The sequence below is a fragment of the Lactuca saligna genome, chromosome 9, assembly GCF_052625555.1.
Source record: "Lactuca saligna cultivar CGN05327 chromosome 9, ASM5262555v1, whole genome shotgun sequence".
Taxonomy (NCBI): domain Eukaryota; kingdom Viridiplantae; phylum Streptophyta; class Magnoliopsida; order Asterales; family Asteraceae; genus Lactuca; species Lactuca saligna.
In genome coordinates, this window is record NC_136425.1 from 59,469,795 (window position 1) to 59,484,060 (window position 14,266).

Here is a 14,266-nt window from a genome sequence, read left to right on the forward strand (position 1 = left end):
CTTGTAATTTCCTAAAGTCCTTTATTTTATTTTCTATTTGAGTCTTTAAGGGCTTTTGGTTTTTCCTAAGTGTGTATCCCTTATATTTTAAGTCCTCGTTCTCTCTCTTGATTAACTCTATTGATTCTCGCAAAAATTTCATAGTTTTAGCAAAAGATGGAGAGCAACCAGATTCACTTACCTCGGGCTTAGATGGCTCAGAAGTAGTTTGCACCATGAAGGCAAACTCGAGGTTCATCATATCTTCTTCGGGATCTATCTCCGCCTCTTTCTCTTTGCAATCCTCGATCTGGGCCAAATAAGTATTTTCAGGTCCTGAAATATTCATGGCCTGAATTTGATCTTCCCAATCAAAGGATTGAGCCACCATTGCCAGATTTGCAGATTGATTGGTTGATGAGGATCCTCTGTTGTTGCTGTGGACATAGGTAACTGGTACCACGGTTTGATCAGCATTTTCCCTTCTGTCAGGCTTTAGACATTCCCTAGAAAAGTGCCCTGGCTCATGGAAATTGTAGCATCGAAGTTTTACTTTGTTGAATCCGACCTTTTTGTCGGAATTCACACTACAGTTGTTTTTTCCAGTTTTCTTAGAAAACTGCTTTGCTCTGAACAGAGCCATGGCCATCTGCCAGGTTATATCCATCTCTTCTACATCTTCAAGATGAATCTGATCAAGGTCGGAAAATGAAAATTGTGGGGAGAGTTCTCCAGCCACAAAAGCATTGTAGCAATTTACCAAACCCGTGGCAAGAGCCATATTTTCTTCTTTTTCTTTCATGGTTGACATCTGAGAACTGAAACCATGAGACTGAGGAGGTACAACATTAGATGAGCCAACACTGGGATTAACTTGTTGAGAAGTGATATGAGGTTGAGAGACTTGAACTTGTTGCATGGAAGGGATAACATAGGATGTAGGTTGAATCGGTTGATGAGTCATCAAAGGTTGAACTTGTGGAACATGTGGAGTTGGGGTAACTTCAGGAGCTTGCGCAACAATGAAGCTTGAAAAAGCATTGTTGTTTGTGGCTTGGATCCCTAGATTTGCAGTGGAATAAGAATTAACATGATTAATCTCCCTCTGCTTGTCATCAAGATCACAAGCCTTGATGATAGCCATAGTTTCTGCCAGACTCAGCCTGTTTAAGTCTTTTGTTTTCTTAATCACTAAGACATTCATATCCCAAGATTTTGGAAGGGAGTTTAACAACTTCTTGTTGATTTATGATCTTCTTATCGAAACACCTGCATAACTCATTTCTGTGGTAAGAGTAATGACTCTATGGAGTTGGTTCTCAAGAGTTTCACTCAGGACATAGTTGAACATGTTGAAGTTTTGTCAAAGCATGTCCTGACGACTCTGCTTCATATCCTCATTACCCTCATAGACTTCTATTAATGCTTCCAAAGTGCTTTCGCAGATGTATACTCACAGAAACCCTGAGCGGTTTCTGGAGATAGTGCCATTGTAAGCGTAACAAGGGCTTTCTCCTGCTCTTCGACCTTTTCGAAATCCTCATCCGTATAATTTTCAATCCGTTTTTCGACAATTGTGTCATCCACTATAGTAGTAATTCGAATTGGTCCCCTAAGTATAATGCGCCAAATCTTGAAGTCTTTCATTTTAATATACTTCTCGATCCAGTATTTACATTCCGGAAAGCCTTCAGCATTTAAGAGTCACGAAATTCGAGAAGTTGTTCCCATGATGGTGTCAAGTTCCTGATGTACTGTCATGCTTTGAGTATCCATTTGTTTTTTTTATGATTTTTTTTTTAATTTTGATTTTGTTTGGAAAATTAAATTGAAAGAAAAATAAAAATGATCAAAGACAGGTTATCGGTGGAAAAGTTAAACCAAAAACTAGGATCAAGTGAGTTTTCGGTTTCCTAAGGTTTCCGGTTTCTGAAGAAGCTTGGATTTTCGGTTTCTAAATAATGAACAAAAATAGTTTTTGGTGTCGGAAGATGAACCGAAAACTGAGGATTTTTCAGTGAAAACGTTGATACTTGATCTGATCACTATTTTTCGCACAGCTGAAACTTCCAAAAATGCTTCCAAATACACAGATCTGAACAGAACACAAATGACAATGAGTTTTTGTTGTGTGTAGATTCAACCGAAAACTATAAGAATTCAATCACAAACTTAAATCTGATGCAAATCTTGATTTTAATAAAGCAAACAACGATCCAATCTTCCAACTAGAGCAGATTGTAACTTGCCAATGAACCGAAAATGAAGATCACGAGATTGGTGATGAACCGAAAACAGAAAAACACAATTGAATGACACTAGAAGTGCTCTGATACCAATTGTTATGTCCCAAATATGTGGGATCTATCTAATGATCAATCAATTGCAATAGAAATGAAGAAGAAGAAGATTAAACAACCAAGCTTGCATACAATTCAATCATGAAATGTCGAATACAACTTGGATAGACCAAAAACTAGCTAGAATGACCAAACCTGCCTCTGAAAACCTGACAACAATTATAGCAATGCAAAATCAGACCGAAAACAGGTTTTTGGTGAAAGCCTGACCGAAAACCTACCTAGATCGAAAATTCATGCAAACACAAAAGATGTCCAAAACACAGCCCTAAACCATCCATGCATTAATGCCTATCCCAAATGAAATATATTGTCCCTTCATATTTATATGGGAAAACCACTCTAAAACCCTATGAATTTACCTTCAATGTCTAAATAAACCATTATATTTATTTTACGTCCAATTTAACCATTATTAATATATAAACCGCCTAACCTATCTAATTTAACCGGTAAACCCTAGACACACTATTATCAGGTATACCCATCGGCATATGTAGGTGACATCGGACATACTGAATAGAAGAAAGGAACCAGGCTAGAGTAAAAAAGTTCGTCGATCAGGGGAAGCTTCACAAAAACAAGCTAATCGATCAATGTTTTTTGTTTAATCTGTTCGTCGAAGGCATGAGTTACCTTGTTTTTTAATATGTTGTTTGCATTTATTGTTTAAGAATCTGTAACCATTGACTATGTTTTCAAGTTCCCATCAATTTGTTGAAGTGTATATGGACGGTTTGAATGGCATAGATGATGAGTCTAAAGAGGAAGAATATGTTCCTTCTTCAATGTACAAGTGAATATGGGATCTTTTTTGAATGATTTGGTACAGGGAGAAATGGAATTGCCTGAACTGTCATCTAATGATTCTGAATTGAGCTATTTAGATGAGGAATTTAACAAAGGAGAGCACAAAAATCATGAAATTAGGGACCAAATTTCTTGTACAAAACCCTAGGATACCTTGGAATCAAATGGAACCACACTTGGGGGGAAAATACGAAAGCCCTGAATAGTTCAAGGTTTGTCTAACAAGTTATGTGGTGGCTAATGGATACTAATTGAGGTTTGCGAAGTGTGACCGTTCTAGGATATTAGTACGTTGTGGCAAAAAAAGTGACGAAAAAGTGTCCATTTAGATGTTGGGCTTCTTGGATGGGAAATGAACTAACTTGGCAAGTGACCTCCTTGAAAAAAAATACATGTTTGTGCACGAAAATACAACTTGTAATGTGTTTGTTTGGTTTAGTAAATGTTTGTTTCTATTTAGTTTTGTTTGTTTTAGACAAAACCATGTCATTGTATTCAATTTTATGTTAATGGTTGTTGTTTGGTGTGCTAAAAACCAAAATCATCAATAAGGGTAAAATCATCAACATCAACAAATTAATTTTTTTTCATCACACCTATAATGCTTACGAAGGAAACAACTATTATTGTGCAGTTGATGTTCGTTTTGGACAACTTTCCCATTTGGACTCTGGAGAAACTGATCAAAGAAGCCATTGATTCTCCTAGCACTCATTGGATCGAGCCAGTAGTGTATTTGGATTGTGAAAACACAAAGGACTCTCAATTTGATATGCCTATCACTCGAAAGGCGTTTGTGTTTCAGTGCTTTCTTCCCATTGTAGAAGTCCCACATCCAGACCCAAAGGTTGATCGTGAGCTCATTGATTACTACTTAGAGTTTGATCAACCTCAATATCTCACTTGGAGTGCTCAAAAGATCATCACAGTTCGGGTCCTTAAGCCTCAAGTAGCAGGGAAGTACATCAATGTCAAGTTCAAAGTCACTAGAGGTTCAGCTTTGTCTGAGCGTACCTTCTCTCTTGCTGATCTACCCAATCTTAATCCTCATGATTGGATTGTCCTGCACAGCATTCTACTCTCCAACCCATTTGAGTATGAGCCAATTATTGACCATCTTAAAAGATTTCTAGTCTGCTATATTTTCGAGGTAGCTAAGATGGATCAAGAGATTGCTTCAGTTCTCAGGAAGAAGCCCACTATTTTGCATGTTGGTTCTGCAAGTGATGTCAACAAGATGAAGATGGGAAAGATTGATCCGGTCTTAAACTCTGTGATGTTCACCAAACAGGATGGTAAAAAATGTCGTTTGCTTTAACTGATAAACATCTCTGTACTACTTCGTGCCTGGAGTATGTACTGGGAATTATTCACAGATGCAAGCAGAACAGTGAAAGCGACAAGAAGTACTTCACTCATATGATAAGATGGTATATCCACTTTCGCCATGTTCTTCTTGTTGTGAATCCATGGTTGTTCAAAGTGGTGAAGAGAACTGTTGCTAATCAACCGAAGTGATGGTCTCGCCCCAATTGACGCAAAGGGGGAGATTGTTGGTATAATGATGTTGCGTCTTGGGCTCGTTCCTTTTAGCCCAGTTTTGTAGCCGGTTAGGGCCTATCCAACCGTGAATTATTTTTTCTAGGGTTTTAGTATTTAAGGTGCATGCATTCATCCTTAGTAAGTAACGCTCTTAGTATTCTCATCATAGTATTGTAAACCCTAGATAGCCTCTACAGTGAAAGTTCTTTATCGAGCTCTGTTGAGGCGTGACTATGTTTGAATCATACGCTTTATATTGATTCTATATTGTGTTCTTTGTCTTGTTTGATTTAATAGTTTGTTCTTCATTAATATACCTGTGAAAGATCTAAACGATCAAGAGATTTATTCTCATCAATTGGTAATAGAGCAGGAGGCTGAGTAATTTATACACATCTCTTCTGTTGAAGAAGTTATTAGGGTTTTCTGCATTGATTGATATTAATTGAGCCGTCATTACCAATTGGTGTATCTCATGACTTGTTGATCTTTCCCTAACGATAAATTACAAGTATGATCTTAAACAGGTTATCGATCAAACATCATCACAATGTCTATGGATGATTCGCAATCCAATCCAATCAACATCTCCAACAGTATTGGATCAACAACAAGGATTCCAATCCTATACACTCAAGATTATGAAGTCAGGACACACCACTTCGAAGATTATGTAATCGGTTCAGAGGATAATGGGTATTTGATCTGGGAAGCAATCACAGTTGGTCCGTTTGCTCACTCAAGCACTTCAAAGATTGTCAAAACTTAAAAGGAGTACAATCAGCTCGTGAATGATGTGAAAGACATTCCTCAAGACAAGAAAGAGAAGTTTCAGTGCAACATTAAAGCCTTAAGAATGATTAGGTTTTCTTTACAATCGGACACGTTTCAATTGGTGAGTTCATGTGCTACAGCAAAAGATATATGGGATAGGTGAAAGGAATTGTATTCTAGTGATGAAGATTTGGAACATTCGATTCAAACTCTGCTTCTTTCTGAATTTGGTGATTTCAAATAGAAGCCCGAAGAGAAACTTATTCAGGCCTTCGATCAGTTTAATCATCTCCTTAGTAAGATGATAGAGCATGGGATCGAAAGGAAGGTTACTGAGCAGAAGGTTACCTTCATGAACGGTCTTACACCCGGGTGGATGGCAGTTGTGCCCACAGTGAAGGCACACGAACAATTCAAATCCTACTCTCTGGCAAATCTAGTGGGAATTCTGAAGTCCCATGAAAGTGCGGTATCAAAGGAAACGAATGTGGTTTCCAGCTTGGGTTCATCAGCTCTAATCTCCAAAGGAAAGAGTACTGTTGAATAAGAAGAAGAATTAGATCTTGTTGGCTATGATCTAACTGGTGAAGAGTATGCCCTGATGTTTTCTAATCCAAGAAAGTTTATCAAAAGGAAGTTCCCCGCCAACAAGAACCGAAACTGGCAGGGAAGCTATAATTCTGAAAAGGTGAAGGAGGAACCAAAGATGGGTTCAAAGTCTGAAGAATCTAAAAAGGAAACAAATATTGGTGGTTATTTAGGTTATGACTGTCAGTATTATGGAGGCAAGAACCACTTTGCCAAAGACTGCATGTTGAAGAAGAAGTCTGAAAGAGTTGATGAAGACGATGAGGAAGCGAACCTCTTGAGACGATTGGAGGAGATCAAGAAAAAGAAATCAACAACTGACAATAAGACCATGAATGCTTTGATTGTACAGGATACATGTGTTAATGATGAATTTGGTGGAGTGTAGGTGTGGTCCATAGATTCAGAGGACGAAGAAGTAAGAAGGCCCACTCATGACAAAGCTATACTGGTGAAAGAGGAAAAGGTTGAGGGAAGTTGTTTGATGGTGACGGAAGGTGTATCACAGATGTGAGGATACATAACAGATGGTGGACTAGATGACGAGAAGGAGCGAGAGGACAGGTATTTCGCTGCGAAACCTGTCAGTGCACAGATCAACGAATGTGATGAGTTGATCAAGAAGGTACAAAATATTCTTACTTCTCTGAAAATTCCAATTACTAACTATGAAAAGGAACTAAATGGCTTAAAATCTAAATTTTCTAGTTTAAGTAGTAGTCTTACCCAAACTCGTGTCACAAACTCTAACCTGACTGATCAAATTAGCAGCGTATCATTGAAGAGTGAGGAGAGGTGAATCTGGATTGAGCAGAAGGAGAAGGAATTAATTAGGTCTAGGGATGAGTCAATCTATTTGCAACGAGACAATCTTAAGCCGTTAAAACAACGAGATGTTTTTTGTTTGATTGCGAAAAGATTATATTTTAATATCACGCAGTTACATCTCGATTGTGAAATAGGAAAGAAGATACATCGCATGATTTTACCCTTCCTTGAGTTGAAGGAGGATGAAGTTGATGCCGAAGCTTACAACTATGAAAATGTTGTATCTTTCAATGAAATATCTCCTGCCTACAAAATGGGTCTTGACAAAATAGAGTCCTACATAAAGTCAAAAGACCATAAGGACATGCTCAAAAATCTGTTAGATGAAAATGATAAATTGAAACTGAGAACCGAAACTATACAGAAATTTGACTCGTTGAATGCAAAATTAAGTTCAGAAAATAAAATTGATGTTGAAAATGCATCTAAACTTAATGAGGGTGATGACATGAGTGAAATCTCTGTAGAGGATGTGGTGGACTGCTCTGAATTTTTCAAGAGCGAACCCGAAACCAGTAAAAATCTTATTTCTGAAAACTATGTTGAGTTCGCTCGCTCATCAATAGACAAGACCAAAGTCCTCAATGCAAAAGTTGTTGTATATCAGAAGGTTCAAACAACTCCAAATCAAGTTTACACAGCTCAAGGAGTCACACCTCAACAAACAGTAGAACTGACAACATTGGTAGAAGAAGATAATGCTAATGGATGTGAGGAGTTTTTCTGGTCAGCACCGATAGATAACGCTGATGAAACAGTAAATCTATCTTAGAAAACCTCATGGAGAGTGAAGGGTAGGTATGTGGCAGAACCACTTAATGAACCTACACGATATGATGTGCCAAGCACAAGCGACACCAAAACTTCTTCAAATGAACCAGTGATAGCATCCAGTGAGACATGTTCGTCAAAGAGCGAAAGCCATGCTCAAGTACCGAAGAAAAAGGCCAATATTCATAAAAATCCAAAACAGGTGGCAGAACGAAAACACCAATGTAACTTGAGATACAAGAAGAATCTCTCAGAAAGAAAACAGTTTTGGCGATCCCAGAATCCTCATTACGTTAGGCATGAAAAGACAAATAAGTCACGAGGAGAACTAAGAGCCAACCAACAGGAAGGTTTTGGTCCTCAACATGTAAGCAACCGAAAGAAAGGTTTCGGTCCTCAACATGTAAGCAACCGAAAGGAAGGTTTCAACCTTCTACATAATAGCAACCGAAAGGATGGGTTCGGTCCCATATCCAATTATCAGAAGAACTGAAGGGAAGAAAGTCTTCATACTCAACCAAGGAAGAGCAATAATCAATGATCTAATATTGGTTATAAAACTCATTCTTCTCATTCTTATTCTAATTCTCACTCATCTAAAGATTCAAAAGGGAAAGGAAAGCTCTTTCTAGAAGATGATAGACGCGTAAAAGAAACCTGAAAGTATGCAGATGTCAAAACCACAAATCCTACGTCTAAATCAAATAAGTCTAAGTCAAACAAAATCAATGTTCTTACAATAAAAAGAAAAGATGAAACAACTCTAATAAAAATAACTTATCTGGTTGATGTGTCTCTTACTATTCCCTGTCTTGTAAAAGGCTCACAAGGATCCAAGAAACTTTGGGTTCCTAAATCTGCTTGATATTTTGCAGGTTATTCGTGACGAGCAGTTTGACGAAGAATGGTACATTGATAGTGGCTACTCGCGTCACATGATAGGAAGAAGGGAAGAACTGAGGGAGTTTCGGTCTCCCAAGGATGGTGGAATGGTGAAGTAGGGTAATAATTCTTTTGGAACTATCAAAGGCTATGGAATGAGTACTAATGGCGACTTCTTAATCAGAAAGGTTGCATATGTTGAAGGATTGCAGCACAACCTCATCAGTGTCTCACAGCTGGTGGTTGGCATCGGTTTGAAGGTCTCCTTTGATGATGAAGGCTTAGAGATTTTGGAAAAGAAGTCAAATAATATTCGGCTGAAGTCGAAGCGAAAGGGAGAAATGTACCCTTTAAATCTCAATCCAATTAGAGGGAAACCAGCAGTTTGCTTGCTAACGAAAGCACACTCAGATGAAAGCTGGTTATGGCATCGAAGGCTCTCTCGTCTCAATTTCAAAGATATAAACAAACTGGTACATGGAGATCACGTTCGAGGCCTTCCAGTTCTCAAATTTGACAAATAACATCTATGTGCAGCTTGTGAAATGGGAAAGAAAAGTCGACAAAGTCATCCTTCTATTATCAACACAAAGGTGATAGAAGCATTAGAACTGTTACATATTGATCTATGTGGCCCTTCTTCTATCAAAAGCATTGGTGGAAACAAGTACATACTTGTCATCGTAGACGACTTCTCTCGCTTCACATGGGTATTTTTCTTGAAGCAAAAATCAAAGGCAACTCCCAAGCTCAAACTCTTCATAAAGCAAGTAGACGTTCAACTACGAAAAGTGGTTTGTCTAACAAGTTATGCGGTGGCTAATGGATACTAATTGAGGTTTGGGAAGTGTGACCATTCTAGGATATTAGTACGTTGTGGCAAAAAAAGTGACGAAAAAAGTGTCCATTTAGATGTTGGGCGTCTTGGACGGGAAATGAACTAACTTGGCAAGTGACCTCCTTGGAAAAAAATACATGTTTGTGCACGAAAATACAACTTGTAATGTGTTTGTTTGGTTCAGTAAATGTTTGTTTGTATTTAGTTTTGTTTGTTTTAGACAAAACCATGTAATTGTATTCAATTTTATGTTAATGGTTGTTGTTTGGTGTGCTAAAAATCAAACTCATCAATAAGGGCAAAATCGTCAACATCAACAAATTAATTTTTTTCATCACACCTATAATGCTTACGAAGGCAACAACTATTCCTGTGCAGTTGATGTTCGTTTTGGACAACTTTCCCATTTGGACTCTGGAGAAACTGATCAAAGAAGCCATTGATTCTCCTAGCACTCATTGGATCGAGCCAGTAGTGTATTTGGATTATGAAAACACAAAGGACTCTCAATTTGATATGTCTATCACCCGAAAGGCGTTTGTGTTTCACTGCTTTCTTCCTATTGTAGAAGTCCCACATCCAGACCCAAAGGTTGATCGTGAGCTCATTGATTACTACTTGGAGTTTGCTCAACCTCAATATCTCACTTGGAGTGCTCAAAAGATTATCACAGTTCGGGTCCTTAAGCCTCAAGTAGCAGGGAAGTACATCAACGTCAAGTTCAAAGTCACTAGAGGTTCGGCTTTATCTGAGCGTACCTTCTCTCTTGCTGATCTACCTAATCTTAATCCTCATGATTGGATTGTCCTGCACAATATTCTACTCTCCAACCCAATTGAGTATGAGCCAATTATTGACCATCTTAAAAGATTTATAGTCTGCTATATTTTCGAGGTAGCTAAGATGGATCAAGAGATTGCTTCAGTTCTCAGGAAGAAGCCCACTATTTTGCATGTTGGTTCTGCAAGTGATGTCAACAAAATGAAGATGGGAAAGATTGATCCGGTCTTAAACTTTGTGATGTTCACCAAATAGGATGGTAAGAAATGCTTGTTTGCTTTAAATGATAAACATCTCTTTACTACTTTGTGCCTGGAGTATGTACTAGGAATTATTCACAGATGCAAGCAGAACAGTGAAAGCGACAAGAAGTACTTCACTGATATGATAAGATGGTATATCCACTTTCGCCATGTTCTTCTTGCTGTGATTCCATGTTTGTTCAAAGTGGTGAAGCGAACTGATGCTAATCAACCGAAGTGATGGTCTCGCCCCAATTGACGCAAAGGGGGAGATTGTTGGGATAATGATGTTGCGTCTTGGGCTCATTCCTTTTAGCCCAGTTTTGTAGCCGGTTTGAGCCTGTCGAACCGTGCATTATTTTCTTCTAGGGTTTTAGTATTTAAGGTGCATGCATGCATCCTTAGTAAATAACGCTTTTACTATTCTCATCATAGTATTGTAATCCCTAGCTCACCTCTACAGTGGAAGTTCTTTATCGAGCTCTGTTGAGGCGTGACTACCTTTGTATCATAAGCTTTATATTGATTCTATATTGTGTTCTTTGTCTTGTTTGATTTAATAGTTTGTTCTCATTAATATACATGTGAAAGATCTAAACGATCAACAGATTTATTCTCATCACTTCTACTTATAAAGTTATGTTTTTTTTTAACTTTTAATATATTATACATAATTTATTAGTTTTAATATATTATTGAATGTAAACCATTATCATTTTAAAGCTACAACTTTTGAACAATTTATATAAAATATTTAAATTATTAATTTAAATATAACATTTCGAGCTCAACTAAAATAAAATTTTTAGTTTAATTTAAACAACTCAAAGAATATTTTCTAAATAATTAAAAATGATAAATCGTAGTGTCTTTCTAATAATGATTATAAGTTGGTTAGTAAGGTTCAATAAATATCAAACCTAAAGTGCAATCATAAATAAACTAAATTTTATTATTAGAATAATATATTTACTTCTACTTATAAACATAAGTCTTTAAATTTTAACATATTATAATTAATTTATTAGGTTTAATATGTTGTTGTATGTAAACCATTAGCAGTTTAAAGCTATAACTTTTAAACGGTTTGGACAAAATACTTAAATTGTTAATTTAAATATAACATTAAAGTATAAACTTAAATATAAATTTCAGTTCCACTTAAAAAACCCAAAGAATATTTTGTGAAAAGTTAAATGTGATAAATTGTAGTGTTAAATGCAAAAACTAAATTATAATATCAATCTAAATAAAATATTTCCTAAGGATATTTTTATAAGCGTTAACAGTTTAAAATAGTAGCTTAAAATAACTTATAATAACAATAGTTAAAAATAACTTTATATAAATGGTTATATTGTTACCTTTAAAATCAAAAAACAATATTTGATGTTTTAAATAATTATAATGATAGAAATTAAAACGTTAATAAATTTTAAAAAAATTAATTAACAATAACAACAACTATAAATAACATTAAACCATATATTATATTTAATTTTATTTATAAGTAGCTCGAGCGTAGAAGTCATTCAAACAATTGAGATTATGGAGTTACAATATATATATATATATATATATATACATATATATATATATATATATATATATATATATATATAATTCAAAACAATCAATATATTATATCAATTTGGTATACGAGTTATTATATTAAATTTAACAACAACGTTATTATTGTATTTAAAAAAAACATATATATATATATATATATATATATATATATATATATATATATATATATATATATATATATTTGTAAAGATTTCAACTATATAGGTGTTTCTGCACAACGCGCGGACATTCGCCTAGTATATCTTATAAAGGAAGCATTTTTCTTTTCACCACATTTATTTAAAACTCCAATGACATTTCAATTTCCTTCTAACGATAATTATAAGTTGTTTAATAAGGTTAAATAAATATCAAACCTAAAGTATAATCATATATAAACTAAATTTCAATATTAAAATAATATTTTAACTTCTACTTATAAAGTTATGTTTGTTAACTTTTAACATATTATACTTAATTTAGTTTTAATATATTGTTGGATGTAAGTCATTATTATTTTAAAGATAATTTTGGAACAATTTGTTTAACATACTTAAATTATTAATTTAAGTATAACAATACAGAGTCAACTTAAATAAAAATTTTAGTTTAACCTAAATAATCCAAAAGATATTTTGTAAATAATTAAACGTGATAGTTGTAGTGATTTTTAAATAATGATTATAAGTTGGTTAATAAGGTTAAATTAATATCAAACCTAAAGTGTAATCATAAATAAACTAAATTTCAATTTTAAAACAATATCTTTACTTTCACTTATAAAGTTTTATCTTTTACTTTTAACATATTATACTTCAATGTCTAAATAAACCATTATATTTATATGGGAAAACCACTCTAAAACCCTATGAATTTACCTTCAATGTCTAAATAAACCATTATATTTATTTTATGTCCAATTTAACCATTATTAATATATAAACCGCCTAAGATATCTAATTTAACCGGTAAACCCTAGACACACTATTATCAGGAATACCCATCGGCATATGTAGGTGACATCAAACATATTGAATAGAAGAAAGGAACCAGGCTGGAGTAAAAAAGTTCATCGATCAGGGGAAGCTTCACGAAAACAAGGTAATCGATCAATGTTTTTTGTTTAATCTGTTCGTCGAAGGCATGAGTTCCCCTGTTTTTTAATTTGTTGTTTGCATTTATTGTTTAAGGAATCCGTAACCATTGACTATGTTTTCAAGTTCCCATCAATTTGTTGAAGTGTATATGGATGGTTTGAATGGCATAAATGATGATTCTGAAGAGGAAGAATATGTTCCTTCTTCAATGGACAAGTCAATATAGGATCTTTTTTGAATGATTTGGTATAGGGAAAAATAGAATTGGCTGAATTGTCATCTGATGATTCTGAATTAATCTATTTAGATGAGGAATTTAACAAAGGAGAGCACAAAAATCATGAAATTGGGGACCAAATTTCTTGTACAGAACCCTAGGATACCTTGGAATCAAATGGAACCACACTTGGAGGGGAAATACGAAAGCCCTGAACAGTTCAAGGTTTGTCTAACAAGTTATACGATGGCTAATGGATACTAATTGAGGTTTAGGAAGTGTGACCGTTCTAGGATATTAGTAAGTTGTGGCAAAAAAGTGACGAAAAAAGTGTACATTTAGATGTTGGGCGTCTTGGATGGGAAATGAACTAAATTGGCAAGTGAAATCCTTGGAAAAAATACATGTTTGTGCATGAAAATACAACTTGTAATGTGTTTGTTTGGTTCAGTTTATGTTTGTTTCTATTTAGTTTTGTTTGTTTTAGACAAAACCATGTCATTGTATTCAATTTTATGTTAATGGTTGTTGTTTGGTGTGCTAAAAACCAAAATCATCAATAAGGGTAAAATCGTCAACATCAACAAATTAACTTTTTTTCATCACACTTATAATGGTTACAAAGGCAACAACTATTCCTGTGCGGTTGATGTTCGTTTTGGACACTAACTGCGTTATTTAGCAATTCAAGCATGCAAAAAAATTTATTAAGTAGAAAAGTTGCAATGGTAACTGCTGTTCTTTTGAAGCTGCTATTTGTTTTGGACACATTCTACGTTTTTTAGGAATTGAAGCATGCAAAACAAAAAAATATGTAAAAAGTTAGGAACCTGATACAATCCAAGTACTCACAACAACACATTATCTTCATAAAACAAAAGTGCTTAATAAACCAACATCACAATTCCATTACAAAAGTTAGACTCACAATTCCATTACACAAGTTAGACTCACACATTCATAAAAGAAAAGTGCTTAACAAAAGT